We start from the raw sequence: 24,217 nt of genomic DNA, 5'->3' as shown, positions 1-24,217 counted from the left end.
CGAGAAATAGGGGACTATATTTATATGTTCCTACTTATGGACCTAAATGTATCCCATTATTCATTCATACTTATACAAACCAAGTATAGAATATATAATATTTAAAATTTAAATTGAACTGAGTGAGAGCCTAAGATCCAATATTTGTTAAAGGTAGATTACTATATGCAATATTATTGAGAAACTTTGTTAAAATTTCTGCATAGTAAATTAAATTGACCCTTAAAAAATAGACCAAAAAAGTATATATATAAATAACTATTCCACATAGTAGGACATGTCCCATTCTCTATTTAGACCCTGTGGTACTATCGTTTTAAGTTTGTAAATCCAAAATAATTCACGTTTGAGCAACAATTTTTGTTTGTTGCCCCCTCTAGTGGGTGACTGAATTTTATCAATAACTTTAACAGTAATGTGTGCTATGTGAGTCATATGTGTTTGATTAAAATGAACCGCTACCGCCGAGAATCAAGAAAATCCCAAAGAAAATCACACAAGGTATTGAACCTGTCCAAACAGGAACTTACAGAAGAAGAAAAATCACTACTGAGCAAGGGAATGGGCTTTGCCCCTACGAATACTTTTTCAGCTTTCAAAACTATCATTGACATTAATAAATTTGTCAGGAAATTGACATTAAAACGCTTTTTTAATTTGCAGAAGGAAGAATCAGCATTAGAAGAATGTGCAAATGATAATTCAGATTTAATGGTTGACCATAGTAGTATTGTAGGTGAGATGGGCTCGGCAACCCTCAAATTTGGTGACTGTATAACACTTAATGAATTAAAATCTTTAGAATGTGAATATGGTCCAGAGGACAGTGATATACAGTCACCCAGAAGGGGGAGGTCAGAGTTCTATCCCACAAACTTCAGGGGTCCATATATTAATATGTATCAGAGGAGAGTCCAGAAGGATTTGTTAGATTTAGAGACAGAGATAAAAACAAAGGGCACCACCGGGAAACCTAATCTCACAAAAGCAGAATTTAATGCATTACACAAATTAAAACAAAATGATAGTATTGTGATAAGAACATCTGACAAGGGTGGTAATGTAGTGGTCCTTGATAAAGAATACTACTGCAATGAGGCTTACAGACAATTGTCTGATACCAAAACATACAGAAAGCTGGATAGGAATCCAACACAGATATTTAAGTCTAAACTTTGTTCTATAATAGAACAAGGAATAGCCATCAATGTCTTCACTGAGGAACAGGTCAAAAATATGATACCGGATCATCCATTAGTGCCTATATTCCATCATGTGCCTAAAACACATAAAAATATGACCTCTCCCCCAGGAAGACCTATCATTTCAGGCATTGGCTCTATGTTTGAGCCATTGTCTGAATGGGTCGACTCCATACTCCAGCCTTTGGTTAAAAGCCTTAATAGCTATTTACGTGATTCAACACATTTGTTGAATTGTTTGGAATATGTAGAATGGAACAAGGAGTTCAGATGGGTGGCCATTGATGCCACCTCCCTTTACTCAAGTATACCCCACATGTTAGGATTAAAAGCCATTAGATATTTCTTGGATACAGCCACACGTTATTCTTTAGAATTCAAACTTTTTTTCTGTGAAATCATTGAATTTTTATTAAAACATAATTTTTTTATGTTTAATAATGAATACTATGTACAGGTTTGTGGCACAGCGATGGGGGCAAAATTTGCCCCCTCGTTTGCCAACCTGTATGTAGCGTGGTGGGAGGATTTATACCTTTACACTCTTTCCAATCCATTTGCAAAGCATATTATCAAGTATATGCGTTTCATAGATGATCTTATATTTATAGTGGAGGATAAACTTGAGTTGAGCACCTTTTTAGAGTATGTTAATACCAATGATTTAAATTTGAGATTCACAGGTGAATTACAACAATATAAAATATGTTTCTTAGATCTAGAGCTTACAGGTGATCCAGAAAATGGTGTAATAATGACTGACACATATCGCAAACCAACGGCAGGAAATACCATACTCCATGCCAAATCATGCCATCCCCCACATTTAATTAGATCAATCCCCAAAGCCCAATATATTAGAATGAGAAGAAACACTAATTGTACTGAGAAATTCAATCTACAATGTACTGATCTTACAAACAGATTAAAACAAAGGGGATATTCGAATAAAATTCTTAATGAATCTCATGAAAAGGTAAAATATAAGACTCAAAGAGAGGTTATTGCAACCAAAAAGAGATCAGATCAAGATTTTAGTAGAGACAAAATTGTCTTTACCACAGAGTATTCGAAACAATTCAATGAAATCACAGCTATTCTCAAGAAACATTTACATATATTAAAAGAAGATGAATCTTTGGGTAACATTTTTCATACTTGTAAATTTGTGTCCAAGAAACCACCGACTCTGGGCACCAGGCTGGTACCTAGTATGGTAAATACAATAACAAATAAACGGGGGAGTAATTGGATAAGGAAAAAAGGCACATACAAATGTGGCACTAAACCATGCATTACGTGTGAAGTTATTGAAAAAAGTGATACTTTCACCAGTTCAGCAACACATGAAAAATATAATATGGAGTTCTATGCAAATTGTAGGACTGAGTTTGTAGTTTATTTAATAGAATGCTCCCTTTGTTCCCTACAATATATTGGTCAAACGACCAGAGAGCTCAGATCACGTATCAGAGAACATATTAGGGACACTAAAAACTACAACAAAGACTCGGCGGTAGCGGTTCATTTTAATCAAACACATATGACTCACATAGCACACATTACTGTTAAAGTTATTGATAAAATTCAGTCACCCACTAGAGGGGGCAACAAACAAAAATTGTTGCTCAAACGTGAATTATTTTGGATTTACAAACTTAAAACGATAGTACCACAGGGTCTAAATAGAGAATGGGACATGTCCTACTATGTGGAATAGTTATTTATATATATACTTTTTTGGTCTATTTTTTAAGGGTCAATTTAATTTACTATGCAGAAATTTTAACAAAGTTTCTCAATAATATTGCATATAGTAATCTACCTTTAACAAATATTGGATCTTAGGCTCTCACTCAGTTCAATTTAAATTTTAAATATTATATATTCTATACTTGGTTTGTATAAGTATGAATGAATAATGGGATACATTTAGGTCCATAAGTAGGAACATATAAATATAGTCCCCTATTTCTCGATATAATTCCCTAGACATTCATTATAGGTATTTATCACAAAATAATAAATACAGTTTAGCCTATAGGAGGTGATTTATAATTAGTATCTAGAATGACATAAGGTTACAAGGTTATAACATAACACTGAAGTTGTTGTCTTATGTGTATTTATATATCATGTATAACTATATATCTTATTAAGTAATTCAGCATTTACATACATGTACATATATTTTTTCAAACACAATATACCTTTCTGTGTTTTTGGTTAGTGCTAGGTGAGGGTAAGCAGTTTTAACACTACTTTGATACAGGTGTTTCTAAAGCTTTGCCATCATTGGGTACTTCCCCTTTAAATAGCAGGGGTTGTACTAACATATCTCACTCCTATGATTAAGTGCCGAGCATAGGCACGAAACATGTAAGGAGGGTTATCACCTGCTACCCTTTGTATTCCTTGCCAATTGGCTTTTTTAAGATATGAGAAATAAAGTATTTGAATTTTAAATTATCTCTTACTCTGCTTGTTGCTGCCGCATTTTTTCGTTATACCATCTTCATGTCTAATACTGGTATATAAAGATTCCACATCTGCTGTAATGAGCCAGGTATCTTTTCCCAGATAGAGATTTTGTAAAATCTGTAATACTTCCATTGTATCGCGGACGTATGATGGTAGCGTTGTTAAGTATTCCCTCAACCTCTGATCTACATACTTGCTTGCAGACTCCTGCCTACTTTATATATACATACTCTGGTTATTATTTTCTGAACACACTATCCAAGGGTCCATAATTTACTGTGTAATAGTTAACCTGCACATTATTAATAATCTAAGGAATCTTATAGCATTTGCTCATATCAGATATCCTTGAGAACATTATTTGCAGAGAATACTGCAATATTATTATTTCTGTTTTCCCTCGCTATATATTGGATTCTTCTAATTAAAGACACGAGTTTGAGCTATTTTTAATCAGTGTATGTGTGAATGTTTGTCTGAGTCCTGCTGGACTTTATCTCTTGTCTCCTAATAAAGATTTTTTAGTATGAATGGTTTTCTGAGACAATTTTAACTACATCCTAACCTCTAACTGGGTATCTGGGGTTCCATTTACCCCCTGACACAGAGCATTGCTCTCCTATATTAATTCACCACTTTGTGTTGATAATTTAATCAGTGGGTTTTTTCAAGATATATATTTAGAGTCAGACAGGCCTAGCCCTTTTCTTGCAAGATCTCTCCTTGTCTTTGCAATTAATGGTACATCCATATGTATCCCTCCTGCCTCTCTCTTAAATGATAGGGCTAATATATTTATAATTTTTCATTATTTTTTCCCTATAATTTTTATCTACTCTCAACCCACTGGCCCTCAGCACCCTTTTTCTACTTAACATATCATGCATGACTGATCTATGTTATATCTATTAACTTTATATGCTTTTTAACATGTGTCAAATACATTTATGGCTAATTATTGATTAATATGCCTTTTCTTTTAGCAAGTCTTGACATTTTATTAGTTTTTAAGCCCCTTGACACATTGAGTGCTCACGTTTAATAGTGTTTCTTTTATTCAAGGACCCCAACATAGTTGAAAGATTTGAATGACTAAATTATTGGTATAAATGCCTCAGTGTTACCCATGTACCGCGAAAGCAACGTTGTAATTAAGCTGTAATTAGTGATAGCCAATTATTTATTTAATTATTTATTAGACTAACTTTATTTAGCAACACATCTGATCTGTAGGCAAATTTATTTTCTTCTATGGGCGTAAGATAGAGATGCTCACAATTCTCACCATAAAGAAGAAATAATTCTCAATCCCTGTCATTACTGTCACGTAGTCACTGTAAATAAAATAGTGCCTTACTTCCCTGCTTTGTTAGAATGTGCTTCAGCCAGGGACTGGAGACATGCTGCCTTTTAAACTTATTTATGTCTTGTCTAGAGGATTGGAGGATTTAGTGACAGGATATACAACTTCATAATCCCTAATGACTAACATATCTTGTCTTCCCCTTCACAACTTAAACAGTTTACCAAACACATACCTTTCTACCAAACATGCTAAGATGACAAGAGCACTGCAATTACAAAGAGGCCTCTGTGTCTGCAAGATAGCATCAGCCTGATACTATTTTAAGGTATTCATTTTTATTTGTCCATATGAAAGGGCAGCTTTCTAAGACAATATGACACACACTAGAAACAAATATAAACACAGTCACATATAACTAAAAGTGAAAGGAAATTATTCAGGAAAATACATAAACATAGCGCAAGAGTCTTCCCCTGACAAGTGAAATTTATAAAATAAAAATGACATATATAAATTTACCTAACCACTTGAATATACTGTATTCTTAGCCACATTGATTATGAGATTTCCCTGCAGTGAGTTTTCTCAAATCACCCAGGTTTTACCTCTTGAATTCCATTATATACAGTCTGGAATTATTTCCGGTTATGAGATCAGTATGACCTGTTCTCCATAAGATTATATCTCTCTTAAACAAATATGTTATTATTCAGTAGGACATGTCATTAATAGGCTGATCTAAAATGGCCACAGATGAAAAAAGTGGAAATTGGTACTTTTATTCATAGATCTTGCAAGAGCCACCTGCCCCTGTTGAGGAGGTTTAATGATCATAATGTTTAGTTCAATCAATAAGTTTACAAATGCAGCTTAAATTTTACTTTCAAACTATGAAACTTTTACTCATAGGAAATGTGACCATCAGAATGATCTATATGAAGTCAATGAACATTTAAATATGTGAATGAAAAAGCTACTAAAAATTATATAAAATTCTTCATTGCTTGCGTCATGAATTGATATTGATAGGTGAAACACATTAGGCTGTCATCATGAATGAATTAGCTGCCATGATTTATCTTTATTATGGGCATGTATAATTTGCTTATGTTAAAGTTTTTGAAATACCTTGTGAACATTTGAATAAAAGCCTGTGAACAGCTTGGACATCAGGCTTACATGAGATTGGAATAAGATTCTTTCTTTGAAGACTTGGATTTTGCCTTCCAAGAGAACTTACTAGCTCCTACCTAGTAACTGCAAAAAGGAAGCATTGCTTCTCAGGGAACCCACTAGGATTTGTTCCTGTGGAAGAAAGTTTTTTTTGCCATGCTAGGCACAAAAAGAACATTGACACATAACACTGTGTCACAAAGTGTATGGCAAAAAAATGCACTATCACAAAAATGACATTTGAAAATTTACAAGTACATTGCATTTTCAGGTTCTAATAAAGTGTACTCACAGCTAACTGGTCCTGGGCAAGCAGCAGGCACATTTAATCTTAGACACGATGCAAAACACAGGAACCAAGCCTTAAAGAGACATGAAACCCAGACTTTTTTTCAGATTCAGATAGAGGGGTATATCTATTAAAGAGTCAATCTCAGTGCATTCGTAGGCGTCAAAACGCTCGCCAGACATCGCTGACGCGGATCAACATACAATCCCCTTATTTATAAATAAAAACGTCAAAAACACGTGCGTCAAGTATGGCACTATGAGCATCGGACTGGTGTTAACTAACAGTCATCGATGTCGCGGTTATTCAGGTTTTTCCCAACTTTATTTATACCATTTCATAACTGTCTATGAATAAGCACATTTCTCTAAAGCTAATCTTTTATTTTTCATCTGTCAATGTCCAAGAAATAGATAGATTTATACCTTAACAAACAATGGGGCATATTTATCAAAGTGTCAACTGAAAATACGCTGGAATTCCATGTGATAATTGTCGCGAGATTGATCCGCCATAGTTATCAAAGCGTCAAGATCGGCAAATGTTGAAAATTGTGATGTAACATACGATCCTGCAATCTCAATCTGACGCACATCGAAGCGAAGTTGAAAACCTGTGGAATTTGAGCGGAATCGTGTTAATTTGCCCTGCTATTCAACACTATTTGAAGCTCTCACGAAGTTATCAAAATTTCTACAGTTACGCTCTCGTCTTTTCCGACTCAGCGTACCTGGTTTTCAATCCACCACCCTTCAGGTCGCGGATGCCATAGAACTCAATGGGAGTCTGAAAACACAGAAAGCTTATGTTCAATGCTGCAAGAGAATAAAGTATATTACATAATAAAAGTAAATTAGAAACTTTATTAAAATTGTATACCATTTCAAAAATCAAACAATTGCTACACATTTGGTGCACTAGTAGATATAATGATAATAATAAAAATGAAAAATACATTACTACTGATGGATTATGCTACAACTTTGTTTCTCATTACAAATCAAGAGGGCAATATTTCTACATATTTGGTGCAAAGTTTTGCCCCAAACTTGTCCCACTAATAGATATAGAGATAAAAATGAAATAAATACAAAACATAATATAGCTATCTTCCTTTTTATTTGTTGGAAAAATCTATGTGCACCATGTTTAAGCCATGTAATACAAGTCACACTCTCCACTTCGCGCCATATTTGACGCAACACTTTTCGCACCAATTATGACGCAAATTCTTAAATAACCCACACACTAGTTAATTTTTCCACCGTCTTTGATTGGAATATGCATAATCACATGATTTATTACATCAGCCAATCTGATTCAAATATACATTATAAACTATCACTAACTAATCAAATTGCTCTATACTTGTGTTATTGATCACTCATCAGAACTTGTAAGTGCCATTTGTTACATTGTTTATTATACTTTGATAGTATGTATATGTGAAATTAGTATTAAAGATAAACATTGATGCTGACATTAGGACACACAGTGTAATATTTTAGACAAGGGTTTTAAAATTCAAATTGATGTTTGATTCAATAGAATCTTAAGCTGATAGCTCAAAGGGATAGCCCACCTAACTTTAAACGGTCATGATTCAGATACAGCAGAAATTAAAATCACCTCTTTACTGTCATGCTATTTTCAGTGTATTTCTTCCTTCTCTTGAATTTCTTTTTCAGTAAGAAATGTCATCTTATATGCCAGCCCATTTTATAACACCTGTGAAGGGGTGATTTTTTGCAATCAGGAGGGGTTAGACAGGTGCAGAGAGAAACCTGGCCCAGCACTTAAATGAACAGGAAACCCCAATGATTTGGATAGAACATACAATTTTAAACAACTTTCCATTTTACTTCTATTATCAAATTTGCTTCATTCTCTTGTTATCCTTTGCTGAAGGAACAGCATTGCACTACTGGCAGCTAGCTGAACACATCTATTTAGCCAATTACAAGAGACAAATGTGTGCAGGAACCAATTAGCAGCTAGCTCCCACTAGTGCAGCTTAAATTTTTACTTTCCTATCCCTTTAAAATATCCATAGATTTCAAATAAATACATATGAAACTCTGATTACATGTTACATTTGAAATTATTCCTGCTAAGAATAATAATACATTTACAATATATACACATAGTGGTATAAATAAATACAGAGATATGACAGACAACATTGTTTAGAACAAAAAAGGAACTTCGGGACATGTAAATATGTTTGCAAAAGATTTCTGACATAACACACACACATACTGTGTGTATGCATATATATATATATATATATATATATATATATATATATATGTGTGTGTGTATATACATACTAAAATATGTATGTCCAATATTAAAAATAATTCTAATAATTCACTCTCCACTTTGCACCAAATATATTCGCAATTAGTCCTGCTCAGAAAAAGAATACATTTACAATATGTACAATAATGTGCTAAAGAGAAATGTGCTTGTTCGTGGACAGTAATGAAATGGTATAAATAAAGTTGGGAAAAGCCTGAATAGCTGCAACATTGATAACTGTTAGTTAACACCAGTTCGATGTTCGTGGATAGTATTCAGATCCGCGGCCGTGATGTTTGGCGATTGATGCCCACGAATGCAACATAGTTGACGCTTTGATCAATATCCCCCAATATCTCATAGAAAGTTATTTTTATATTTATTTATCATATGATACTTTCACATAAATTAATGTGTAAAAGAAATACACTGAAAATAGCATGACAGTAAAGAGGTGATTTTAATTTCTGCTGTATCTGAATCATGACAGTTTAATGTTAGGGCTATCCCTTTGAGCTATCAGTTTAAGATTATATTGAATCAAACATCAATTCGAATTTTTAAAACATTGTCTAAAATATTACACTGTGTGTCCTAATGTCAGCATCAATGTTTGTCTTTAATACTAATTTCACATATACATACTATCTAAGTATAATACACAATGTAACAAATGGCACTTACAAGTTCTGATGAGTGATCAATGACACAAGTATTGAGCAATTTAGTGATAGTTTAAAAATGTATATTTGAATCAGATTGGCTGATGTAATAAATCATGTGATTATGCATATTCCAATCAAAAGTAGTTGAAAAATTCACTAGTGTGCGGGTTGTTTAGGAGTTTGCGTCATAATTGGTGCGAAAAGTGTTGCATCAAAATTGTAAGTGGAGAGTGGAACTTGTATTACATGGCTTAAACATAGTGCAAATAGATTTTTCCAAAAAAATAAAAAGGAAGTTAGCTATATTATGTTGTGTATTTGTTTCATTTTTATCTCTATATCTATTAGTGGGACAAGGTTGGGGCAAAAAGTTTCAAAAGATTTGGATAAATAATATTGTCCCCTTGCTTTGTAATGAGAGGTAAAGTTGTAACATAATCCATAAGTAGTAATGTATTTTTCATTTTTATCCCTATATCTACTAGTGCACCAAATATGGAGCAATAATATTGTTTGATTTAGAAAGGGTATACAATTTTAATAGTTTTTAATATACTTTTATTATGTAATATACTTCATTCTCTTGCAGCATCGAACATAAGATTTCTGTGTTTTCAGACTCCCATTAATTTCTATGGCATCCGCGGCCTCAAAGGTTGGTGTATTGAAACCTAGGTATGCTGCGTCAGAATAGATGTGAGTGTACCTGCTAAATGTTTGATAAATTGGGAAAATGAACAAATAGAGTCGAATGTGAAAACATCTGTAATGACGCAAGCATCGATCTGCCTCGGATTGAGATCACGGGAGCGTATATTACATCACAAATTTCCACATTTGACAATCTTGAGGCTTTGATAACTACGGCGGATCAATCTCGCGACAAATACGACGCGGGATTCAATCGTATTTTCAGTTGACGCTTTGATAAATATACCCCAGAGTGTACAATTTTAAGCAACTTTTTATTTTAGTTCTGTTATCAATTTGGTATCCTTTATTGAAGGAGCAGCAATGCACTACTGGGAGATAGCTGAACATATAAGTATCCTAATAATAAGAGGCATATGCCTCCAATCAGCAGCTAGCTTCCAGCTCCTATCTACCTAGGTATGATTTTCAAGAAAGGACACCAAGAGAACCAAAAATATTAGACAATAGAAGTATATTGGAAAGTTGTTTAAAATTGTATGCTCTATCAGAATCATGAAAAAAAAAATTGGGGTTTCAGGTCCCTTTAACAAGCAATAAACATTAAGAAATGTATTAAACAAGCTGCAATCATCTCATCAGCCTTGATCAGCTCACTAGTTCACTTCTTTAAATAGAAGTCCCAATATAAAAGAGTGAAAAGAGCACAAATGCAATCACATTGGAGCTAAAAAATAAACAAAATTAAGCTATAAATAATTTGAAATATATTAATAATAATTTAAATAAGAAATTTTATAAATGTCCATTTTGCCTAATGAAAATTGAATAATTATCAAGTCAAATAATCCTTAAGGACCAATTGAAAGTGGCTGCTACTAACAATGTAGAAGCAGTCACGTATTTTGGGAATAGCATTAAAAAGCCATTGCACTCATCACATATTATTACTGTTATTCCCAAAAAAGGAGCATTAAGACAAGTCAAGCTGATAATCTAATTAAAACATATACGTACATATACAAAATAAAATTCCACTTTACGTTAAAGAAATAGCAGCCCTCTATGAGAGTCGTTCAGATTCCCCTGCTAAATGCTGCTGGCTTTGTATCCCCATCTGTCATACACATACCCACATTAGTCAAGTGATGCTGTGCAGGGCTCTCTGTAGCTACTCTGTCTTTGGTATGCAGGGTGTGTATATACAAGGTATTGAGAACTGGCAAGTCTGACCATTGCACTGCCTGACAACCAGGTAAGAATAGGAGCAGCTTATTTGCCCGAAGGCCAGTTCAAGAATAATGGAATGAACAGATGCTTGAGTAAACACATGATTTTCTAGTTAAATATTTTTTTCTTTTTAGCATGTAGAATAACTTCTAAACCTTTATGGGTTGTTTTTTTTAAATAATACTATAACATTTAGATCAGCAAATATTATTTACAGCACACACTGTAGAATATAACTTAAAGATGTACAAAACAGCAAAATAGAACCATAACTGAGATGGTAAAAATTTCATAGGATTTATCAAAGAATGTGCAATGGAATGTTTTCCGTTTACTTTGATATATGTCATCCTGTATTTCTCACTCTTCTGAAGCCTGGAATCTCTTTAATGTGTCTGTTTACTGAACCCCTCAAGTGACTTTATCAAGGAAATGGTTCTACTTCCCACTCACTGATCTTTTAGGCAAAATAGAACATTAGTTGAAAATTGGTGAATCTATTTTACTTGTTACAGGAAGATGAAGTCAGAGTATCTAATTTTGACTTTTGTAACAGATATATCCATATCTATATACAAACGTACACATGCAGGGATAGGTCCAAGTTTAAAGGGACAGTGTGCTGTAAAAATGTCTTCCCCTTTAAAGGGACAGTCTAAACCTTAGTCATCTTAAAGTCTTACTTTAGATTAAGTGGAAAATAGCCTCTTGCACCCTTTCTATATCATGCAGCAGTAGCAGTAAAAAAGTTATTTTTAAATGAATATTGTTTCTGGTCACTTTGAAATGGCTGCCAAGCTCTGCCCACTGATGACATCATGATCTGGGCTGCATTAAAGGCTGCATTAAAGGCTTCACTAGTTACAAAAGATTTACTAATTGAATTCAACAGATTGTCAATGCTATTCAGCAGAGTGCATAGATGCAGCCCGTATTGTGATGTCATCAGTGGGCGGAGCTTGGCAGCCATTTCAATATGACTAGAAACAATAGTCATTTAAAATAACTTTTTTTTACTGTTACTGCTGCATGATAAAGAAAGGATGCAGGATGGCATTTTCATCTTAATCTAAAGTAAGACTTTGGGGTAGATTAACCAAATGTCGGGGGGAAATGATCCGCTGTAGCGGATCATGTCCACCCGACATTGATAAATGCCGACAGTATACGCTGTCGGCATTTATCATTAAACAAGCATTTATAGGAAAATGCTTGTGCAATGTCGCCCCCTGCACATTTGCGACCACTAGCAAGGGGTGTCAATCAGCCTGATCATATCCAATTGGGATGATTGCTGTCCACCACCTCAGAGGAGGCGGATGAGTTAAGAAGCAGCGGTCTTACGACCACTGCATCATAACTTAAGTTTCAAGCGGACCTGAAACTTCGGGGGGTAGATTGCAGCATCCGCTGCCTGATAAATCTACCTCCGTAAGTTAACTAAGGTGTAGATTGTCCCTTAACGTGTTCCTGCTAGAGTGTATTAACTTGTTTACAAATAGCTAAGTTAGCTTTATTTTGTGATTAGAAATAGCTACTTTTGTCTTTTGAACCCACCCCCCATCTGTACTGATAATATGATATGAACACTGCAGTATTTTATATGGAAAATGTATGTAAACAAGGGCTAGCAGCAAAAAATCAGCCCAGAGAGTAGTGAGAGAGTGATAAATAGAACAGTCCATTTAAAATGGGATTCCTCCAAATACTTGTGAAACAATCAACTTTTCTTAACTACTTGCCTGAATACATTGTTTATTTAACTCTTTTCATGCCAAAACATAAACTGAATATTTTTGAGTAGAATATCTCTTTAAAGGGACAGTTTACTCAAAAAATGTCTCCCCTTTAATTTGTTTCCAATGTTTACAAGTATTTCCATTGGCCTTATATTAGCATTTAAAATAGTTTATTTAGCTTGTGGTATCCCCACCCATTCTGAAAATATTTGGCCTCGAGGCCAAACTGTGTTAACACAGCCAGTAGAAGAGATTACACTCCCAGTGTGGGTTATAGAAGAAATAAGGCAATAAAATGTTAATTTTCCATTCTTCTCTCCAAGTATTGGTGATTGGTTTATGGACAGATATAAGATAAAGAAGCAGGTATATTTACACAATGTGATAAAGTAATCAGATCTGATTATACCTACAAGCTCAACCCATTTTATTAGGTTGTGGCTTCAAAACACAAAATCAGTTAATCATATACACAAATAAGCCTTAAAAAAGCAAATATCATACATTTTATACTCTGCAACTGGTAAAACAAGCAATTGGAAACACATTAAGGGAAAAACTATTTTATAGTATACTGCCCCTTTAAGGATCCTTACCTTTTTTAATCTTTTTTCTGTTGATGCATGCCTGGTTTAGTTAATCTAGGCTGCTGTGAAATCTGTCTATCATCTATCTAGCTAGCTAGCTATCTCTATGTCTGACTGTCTGTATGTCTCTCTGCCTGTCTAATCTATCTATTCCTCTATCACCTATTAATCTACCTACAGTATGTTCTATATATCTGTAATCCATCCATATATAACCTATCTATCTATCTATCTATCTATCTATCTATCTATCTATCTATCTATCTATATACCTATTATAAACCCCTTATGTGCTTTTTATGAACCTAGAGATAACATTTCGCTATCAGATTAAACAGCTTTGTGATAGTGATAATTTCCATGTCTGGGTTTTCACTACATTCCAAGTATCCAAGCAGAACAGTGTCAAGTTTTCTGCAGTGATAAGGCTGCAAGCAGGAAGTCATGAGAGGTCAGGAAGGAAGTACTATGAAGGCACAGTTGTAACAGTAGTTAGGTCCCATGTGTTTACTCTGTAAAAAAAAATGTTCTGGTTTGAAAAACATACTAAACATACTTAAAAGCTTATAATTTAAACCCAACGCTCACTTTGACATTATCAAAATAAGAATTGATTTGTGCAATTTCCTCATTCTTCTGCAGCATTTCAAGGGGCACAGGCTCTCATTATAAAAACAACATTGTGTGTGGCAATTTAACTTGACCCTTGACGGTTCAGAGGAAATAGCTTTAAATACTAAATGTGATCTATTCTACTACAGCTGACACGGATTTGACTCAGCTAATAATGGCCTATATCCAAATGTCACCTGTTTCTGAAAAGACAGAGAGATGTTGATTATTCATTAATGCTGATTGAAATATCCAAGGTTTTTCCTGCAAAGTTTAAAAAAAATCTTATTCCTTGAATACACAGAGAGCTTTAAGGGCTATTGCCACTTCTAAACACAATAACATGGCACAATATTATATTTTGGATGTAACATCTAATAGTAACATCTGAGATCTTTTTGGTACCTTGAAGCATTGTAAGCATTATCATCATATTAAAGGGACAGTAAGGCCGTTAGCGTATATACGCAAATAAATGGGTATTCTGAAACAAACATTACATTCCAATTTGTAAGAACATATGTTTTTCACAACACTAAGTCTAGCCATTGTAGCTCCTGAGCAGGACATGGCTAGTGATTGACACCTGCAATTGCTGCTCTTGATTGGTTGACCAGCCTTGTTCTGCTTTGGGGTTAAATTGCTTGCAGCTCACAAGATGGACTTTACCTATGTGTTTAATTCAATTTTCTGGAGTTAAACACGTAAGGGCCTACCACATACCTTTAGAAAAACATAAAATGATGTATCTACAAAAATCTCAGACTATAGTGAATTTTAGTAGAAAAATAATTAGCTAGGAATGGGCGAATGTTTGAATTTTCACACATTAGTTTGTTCATTTTTAATTTTGTTTTAATTTACATTAGTTTATTGTAATAGTATTTGTAATGCTATCTTTAAATGTAATATTCTATTTAAATGTTTCTAGTTTTGATATTGAGTAATTTGAAGCGAATTGTGCAATATTAGAATTAGAAAAAATTGAATCTATATATTTGCAAAAGTATTTCTAATGCTCTCTTTAAATTTAAAATTCTAATTATGCAATATTTTAAAAAGAAAATTTCAAATTGATATATTTTATATCTATTATGTATCAGTTTACTAAATTCCCTACCACATGAACTAATGAAATTCTGAATAGTATTTGTTAAATTGAATGTTACATTCAAAATATTAAATGTGGATATTCAATCTAATTATAAACATTTGAAATTGAAAGTAACATTTAAAAACTGGAAATAACAGTCAATTGCCAAATTTTAATGGATTTTCATTCTTATCAACATTCGATAGTACAAAACGAATGTCCACAGGACTATTCATTCTACCAAGCAAATTGCACTTCCACCACATTCACCCATCCCTACCTATAGTATGCAAGGGTCAGTAATGCAAAAATAGAAACAATTTAGAGCAAGTAACTTTTGCATTAGAACGTCCCTTCAAGCACAGACAAAATGTGCATAGAGCATTGCAAGCAACATTTGCATTATTATACAGTCCAGGAGCGTTCCTCCAATCATGCTGCATCTTGTTGCTTGGCAACGTGGTCGTCTGGATACAGTTCGTTATTTGATGGTTGACAGTTTTTTTGCTTCAGTTCTTACATTACATCATTTTTCGCTGCCTATTTGTGTCATGTGCGGGTTACTTTCTCACAATACCTATTTAATGCAGCATTGCCAGGTGCCCATTTGTTGTGCTTGCTACTTGACTGTGTGTATTACTTTGCTGCTTTCCATGATTTGACCTCTCTCTGCCAAAATAATTTTCTTTGCTTTTTCTGCTTATTTATTGTTTAGGTGTACAATCTCTGCCAGGGGGTTTTGTCCTGAGATTGAGGAAGTGTTCACTGTACCACTACTCAGCCACTGATCATGCAAACACCCAGCCTCAATTAAATCATAGGAAAGTGGACAAAGTCTATAATAAAGGTTACATTGTTTTACCATGTGTAATTAAACATTGTTGGGCCAGATTACAAGTGGAACGATATTTAACATTCCCACTCGTGCGCTAACTCCACTACAAGTAGGGTAGCACTCATATTACAAGTTGAGAGTAAAAAGTTTTTTCTCACGCTAAACCGATGCACACAAATAGTCAGTTAGGATATTGCATTCACGCATTAATGTATTAACCCATAGAAGTCAGTGAAGCAAAAAAAAATGGAAAAAAACACCCTATTCGCGTGCAAATTATATTGCATATACTCAAGTGCACTAACCTGTTAAAGCCCTTTGCAGCCTTTTTCTAACACCTGAGAACTCACAACTTTGAGCCTTTATTACTTTTTGTGCAATATTTTTTCAAATATTTTTTATTAGATAATGTTATTATAAGTGTAACTTTGTAATGTATTTTTGATGTGTTTGCGAAACAGTTAACCAGAGCTCTGAGGATGCGATATCCCGACGAGTGTTAACTTCAATTGCTCTCAAGCCATTGCGTTTACTTTCAACTTGTAATATGAACGCTACATACGATGCTCACAAACAGCCACGATAAACACCTTTTCACATTTCACCCCTTGTAATCTGGCACTTTTATAAGGAGGTGCATTTTGATTTTAATGTCCCTTCAAATTTACAACAGCTACATTAAAAGGACATGAAACCCCAAAAATTTCTTTCATGAATTAGATAGAGCATACATTTGAAAATACTTTCTAATTTACTTCCATTATCAATTTTGCTTCATTCTCTTGGTATCCTTTCTTGAAGGAGCAGCAATGCACTACTGGGAACTTTCTGAACATATCGGTAAGCCAATCACAAGATACAAAGAAAGGACTTCGATCCACGCCAGAGTAAGTTTAAAACAAAATTTTATTATATCCTTTAAAACACAATGGGGTTTGTCAAAAGCAGCACAAAGAGTGAGCGCAGCACCTGTTTTAAACGTACTCTGGCGTGGATCAAAGTCCTTTCTTTGTATCCTGTGCATCATCCAGTGATCCGACGCCGGGGTTCTTGCTACTCAGCACACCCCCACCAAGGAACCAATCGGCAGCTTTCCTCAAGTGGTGACGTCATCCTGGAAGTACCGGGGCATCTAAGGAAGAGTACAGGCAGCGGGCGCCCACACGAGGCGGAGGAGACCATGGATTGAGTTCATTCTCACTGAAGGTGTCGGTCCTTGATCCCGGAGGAGCTTGACTAATTCCAGATGCAGGGTAAGAGGGCTTGATAAGAGTGCCGCTCCCTTTGACACTGTGAAACTTTCGATTTTGCTTTGGGAAAGCAGGGGATAATTTGGTCCCAGATACTTTGGTTCCTTTACAAGTGGTGGCTTCTTCCATTGGTCATTTACGTGTGATTACACACAGTAAGGACTCACCCCCTTTAACTTTTGATTCAAGCCAATCACAAGAGGCATATATGTGCAGTCACCAATCAGCAGCTAGCTTCCAGCTCCTGAGCCTATCTAGATATGATTTTAAACAAAGGATGCCAAGAGAACGAAGCAAATTAGATAAAATAAGTAAATTGAAAAGTTCTTTAAAAATGTAGGCTCTATCTAAATCATGAAAGATACATTTTGGGTTTCATGTCCCTTTAAATATATGACAAGTCTAGCGGAATGGAAAATACAAAACTCAAAACAACTCATTAGCTTGATGTAACTGAACAAGCCATGAAGATTTACAATAGTCCTCCTGAAGGTTATATCAGTTATACTGATTATATAGGTTATAGGATATATATGTTCTTACTCAATAATAACATATAATCCTTTATCATTGAAGATATTTTATATAACACAATTATGAATATAACTAAAGGGTTTCTATATTATTATTATGTTTTGCCTGACTGTGAGTTAGAGTTTTAACATATTAACTTCCTAGGTAATTTATTATTGATTATACTGTAATTCAGTGTTTGTTTGCATACTCCTAAGACTTTCCTTAACATTTACTATAAAATCCTATTTCTTTGCTTTATTAATTACCTATGAGCAGTAGATATATATATTTTATCATTTCCCTGTCCACTGTATCATGAAACAGCCATTAGCCAATCACAGACTCATATACGTATATACTTGACCTCTTCCACACTGTACACCACAAAGAGTTGTTTTCTAGTGTTAGACATTTGGTAGTAGAGGGGTTAATTGTGGTAATAAAATGAGACCAAGCAAAAATTTTAAATATGAAATAGAACATTAATTTCACTTTAAGCATTAGCAAATAAAAAAAATAAAAAAAATCCATTGATCTTTCTACTTGCATATGGGCAGTTAGAGCAAGTTAGTCGTTGTTTACATTAGTGATTGTTCAAATGATGATAAACCTATTTGGAATTCATTTTGTTCCTTGTAGAGATAATCAATAGATAGTAATTTAAACGCTTCAGAATGTCTTATCTTTATTCACACAGTAACATTACCGCTTTTGCTGTTAAAGCTGGGCTTTGCCTTTGTAAGAAGTTCATTATTAAAAAAATCCTTCAGATCTTAAAACTACTTTGTAGGGATGACTAAGAAAAATTAGAATGTTGAGAAGGGCTGTCATCTGGGTGGGGGATAGAGGTTGCCAAAAGTGGGTGATGGATTTAGATAGGTATATACAGGCATGTTTTCCATAGTGACAGAAGAAATGTACAGATAATGTAAGATTTTAAAAACAGAAATCTGTTACAAATTGACAAAGTGATACTCTCCTTAGTGGTGACACCGCTGGAATTTGAATTTTGATGGAGTAGGTGACTACTTGTTTTATATAAAGAATATCCTGCTTTCACCTCACTGGAGTTTTTCCTTGTCCTCAGCTTGATTATATACAACTGAGAGGTTCTCTTCAGACTGGCTGACATCACAGATTTTATGGAGTGATTATACTGCACTCTTACCATTTGGTATATATACATACATCAAGTCGTTTTTCCTTTGTCATCAGAGATATCCACATATCCAAAGTGAATTTTTAGGACCTGCACCATCTATAACCACAACAAGATGTTTTCTATAGTGTTATATTGTTATCAATCTGTGTGATTAGTATATTCACATTAAACATAGTCTAACAGTTATATATTCTTCCTTAGTAATTTTAGGCTTTAGAGGAAAGAGTGTTCACAAGAAGTTGTACATTATTGTTTTAATATTAGGCTCATTTCATGAACCATGCAAAAGATTAAGGATTCTGACTGAGCCTTTTTGAGACCCTATATTCCCTAATACTAATAAAACTATTAAATGCTTCACTGGCTGTATTAAAGGTACAGTCTACTCCAGAATTTAGCTAGTATATAGAGGTAGTATAAACTGTGTAAATCGCTTCCCTTAATAGAGATCGCTGCCAGCCCGGGTCCTACTCAACCTTATACAGGGTAATCGATGCAGATATGGTGGCACTGTGTCTCTGGGAATAGATCTGAGTATCCCTATTTGCTTCTCCAAGCAAACAAATCTTCTCTAACCTCCAAAAGAAAGTAGCCCAAAATAGTGCAGTAACCTCACAAACAGGAGATACGCCAAATTGAAGATGCTCACAAGATTTCAAGTGAAGGTCAGCTTTTAATTATTAGAATCATCAGTAGGACATCAATGGGATACAGCTTCATAAAAGTTTAAAAACAAAATTTTAAAAAGCTCTATGCATTTCAGGAAATAAAATTGCATTTTTCAATAAAAGATGTCTTGCTGATGGTTCTAATAATTAAAAGCTAACCTTTACTTGAAATCTTGTGAGTATCTTCCATTTGGCGTATCCCCTGTGTGTGAGGCTACTGCAGTATATTGGGTTACTTTCATTTGGAGGTTAAAAAAGATTAATTTGGTCGGAGAAGCAAAGAGGGATACTCACTCAATTCTATTCCCAGAGACACGGTTGCGCCATATCTGCATCGATTACCCTGTATAAGGTTGAGGAGGAACTGGACTGACAGCGATCTCTATTAAGGGAAGTGCTTTACACAGTTAATACTACCTCTATATACTAGCAATATTGTTTTTTTCTCCTAGAAGTATTTACTGTGTTTGGATGTTTATTACATTTACTTGTTCTTTGTAGCTGAGATGCCTAGCAACACTTTAATTAAGTGGAGGGGAAAGAGAAAGGTTAAATATGATTCTAGATTTGTATCTAATCATAAAGATGGGAAAAAAAATGATTTTATTATTTCTGAATTAGAAAAACTTTACAACAAAAACCCAAAATGCTGGTGGGAAGTCACGTTTCTAAGCCGTTATTTAAATGAAGATTTGGTTCCAAGGGGCTTAAGCGTTGTAATAAAGGCATGATCTGAATTCAATAATTAAGCTAGTGATTGTGTGTTAATATTATATAGTGGGTATAATAATTCATAAGGGATTATTAAATGTAATATTAGCCTTTCGCTAAAGAGTATAGCAAACAGACACTAAGATTTATAGAGTCTTAGGTACCATTAAATTCAGTTATTTCAAGGGTTAATAAAAGATTTTATGAAAAAATAGAATGCAGCACTGTATAAATGTTCAATAGGGTATCCATTAACAGTTTGCAGTCATAATGATTTGGTTCAACTTCCGGTAGGAGTGGCAAGCATGCAAGTCTCAAGATTACGAGCTACGCTCTGTCTGTGGCCTACCTCATTCTTGCGGCATACCCTTAGGCAGTCATTGGGAGTCGGGGCCGTTGGAGCATTGCTGCTAGCACCCAGAGTACAGCCCTTTGATAGGAACTGAGATCTCTCTTTGATTTCGCCAAGGGAGGAAGGAGTACAGCCTGGGGAGAGGGAGTTTCCCCCTGCGGTCAGAGATCGTGATCTGGCTCATGGTGTGAGGAAGGCTGGCTTACCACATCACGCCCACCCCCTACAGGTTCAAAGAGGTGTGAGGAGGCACAAAACAACGTGCTGATCTTCTCCCAGTCCGGCTGGGATTACAGATCAGTTCACCTACCAGTTAGTCTCTACAGAAACTGGGAACGACTCATCAGATCCACAGCCCCACTCAGAAAAGTATTGTCTATGTTACTCTTATATGGATTGTGAGATGGCAACACAGCACGAGATAAGTAAAATAAGGCAACAAATTTCAACTTACAATACCTAAAACTAAGGGGCTGGCTGTAACTAATCCTCATAAAACACAGGACGTGAATGTGATTGGAAGGCTATAATTAAACTTTGGTAAAAGAATCTAGCCTGAATTCTGGGGATCTGAGTGTAAAGCTTTAAAAATAACCCCTGTACAAATACAAGCTCTAAGTGTGGCTGAAAGGCTGTAACTAACCTAGGTAAAAAGAGTTGGGATTGAGTACAAGGCCTTAATTATTTTCTGCAAAGTATAAGATCTGAGAATGATTGGAACAATTGCAAAGTATAAGATTTAATTATGGCTAGAAGGCTGTAATTAAACCCTGCAAAAGAACGGTGCCTGAGGTTTAGTAGAAGATCGTAATTAATATATGCAAAAGCACTGAACTTGGGGGTGATTGGAGTGCTGTAGCTAATAATGGCAAATGTCTAAACACTGGAGTGTGGCTGATAGGCTGTAACATACATTTCTTGAATGTGGCTGAAATGCTTTAATTAATATCAAGGGTTCAAGACTGGAAAGGGATTGGAAGACTGTGACTAAACCTCTGCAAAAGTCAAGGACCTGAGTGTGGCTGAAAGGCTGCAACTAACTTTTTGTTAAAAGATCTGAGTCTGAGTCTTAGTTTGGATTGTAACTAACTTATCTATAAGAACTGGGACTGAGAGTAAGGTCTTGACTAACCCCTGCAAAAGTAATAATACTAATATCTGCATAATACAAGACTTATTTATGGGTAGAAGGATGTAACCAAACCCTAAAAAAGGGGAAAAAAAGAGAACAACAGAGAGAAAAAAAAACAAACGGTGCGAAGATTATAACTAATACATGCAAAAGCACTGGGCTTGGGGATGACTGGAAGGCTGCAGCTACTACCGGCAGATGCCCAGCTGTGGAGTATGGCTGGAAAACTCTAATACATATTTCTTGAGTGTGGCTGGAAGGCTGTGATTAATCTTTGCAAAGCAAGTGTGGCTGAAAGGCTGTAACTAATTCTTGCAAGAAGATCTGAGTGTGGACGTAAAGATTTAACTAATATTTGCAGGATTAAAGAGGGGCTGGAAGGATATAACCATCTATTGCATCAATATAATCAATCCCTACTAAAACACAGGATGGAAAGCTTCAACTAACTGCTGTAAAAGGGAAGGAAGAGAAGAAGGAAAGGGAAGGAGAAAGAGAAAATCCGTTTGAGAACTATACTCTGGCAAACTGACAACTTTGGTGAAAGGATAGTAATTTTTCTGGTCTAGGGCATAACCCCAGATTGAGTTATATTGTAATCTACTACTTTATTAGTATTGTTTGGTTGTGCTTTTTTGTTTTGTTTTTTTTTATGTGGAAAGCACGAATACCACATTATCACGGAATAGGGAAGTAGAATTCACACACTTTTTCTCTTCCCCTTGTGTTTTTTTGTTTTTTTTTAGAAAGTAGGAATATCACAGTATCACAAGGATAGAGAAGTAGAATTCACATATCTTTTCTCTTTTTTTTTTTTTGTAAAGCACGAATACCACATTATCACAAAAATAGGGAAGCAGAATTCACACTTTTTCTCTTCCCCTTGTTTTTTTTTGTTTGTTCATTGGTTAATGGATGGATAAATATATAAATAAAAATAAGCATAAACAAAATAAATCCACTTTAGACACAATTGATGATTTTAATGAGGAAAATACCACACAGAGCACAAATTCAGATTTATTGAAGCAAATGAATGCGCTATTCTCACCTAAATTTGATCTTATACAAAATAGTATAACTACATTATCTAATGAAGTCAAACAATATGCTAATCGATTAACACAGGTGGAGCAAAGAGTGTCAGAATTAGAAGATAGGAAAAGTTCTCAAGAACAAACTACTCAAATAATTAATAAACAGGTATATAACATCATGTCCAAGCTAGAAGACTTAGAAAACCGTTCCCGAAAGAACAATTTAAGAATTATAGGGCTTTCAGAAGATATCTTAGACAAAGATTTACAAAGGTTGGTTGAGAAATATTTACTGACGTTGCTAGACTTGAATAAGGCTAACTTCCTTCCCACAATAGAAAGAATACACAGGGTGGGAGCTAGAAAGAAAATAAGTGAAGGTATATACTAAAATTCTTAAATTTCCAAGATAAAATACAAATTATGCGAGCATATAGAGCGAAAAATAGTTCTATAGACTTCAGAGGTAAAAAGATTTTATTATTTAATGACTTCTCTGTTTAAACTTCAAATAGACGTCGAGTCATGGCCCCAACTTGTACGCAAATGATTCAACTAGGGTTAAAGGCTAGATTATTATATCCCGCTAAAATAAGTGTTCAAATGCAAGAGGGATATAAGACATTTCTGGGCGAAACTAAGGCTAGAGAATGGATAGGTTCGAAAGAAATGTAATTAATGATAAGAAGGAACATTTTCTGCTGCCCCCGGAGTCTCAGATGGGGGGAATGAATTTTATTTTTATTTTTTATGTGTTCTGCGTTTTTTTTTTTTTTTTTGTTCTTTTGTAATTTTTATATTAAATTATATCTATATCTGATCAGATGATTTTAAAATTTGTATCATGGAATGTAGGTGGTATTGTATTACCCATTAAAAGGAAATCAATTTTAAAACACACTAAAAGCTTGGGTGCCCAGGTATTATTTCTCCAGGAAACACACTTAAAACCGCAGGAAGCCTTAAAACTTAAGTCGGGTTGGGTAAAAGAGGTTATATGCACAGCTGGTGAGGAAAGGAAAAGAGGCCTTGCGATTCTGTTAAATAAAAATATACAGTATAGTATTAAGAAGTCTATTGTGGATAAGAAAGATAGATACATAATAACAGATATAGAGATTGACAAGCAACAATATGTGTTATGTAATGTATATGGCCCAAACGAGTTAGATATTAGGTTTTGGAACAATCTCAGAGATATTTTATTATTATTCTCAGATAAGAA

Source organism: Bombina bombina, chromosome 5, assembly GCF_027579735.1.
Source record: "Bombina bombina isolate aBomBom1 chromosome 5, aBomBom1.pri, whole genome shotgun sequence".
Lineage (NCBI taxonomy): Eukaryota > Metazoa > Chordata > Amphibia > Anura > Bombinatoridae > Bombina > Bombina bombina.
This window is presented reverse-complemented; position numbering follows the sequence as displayed.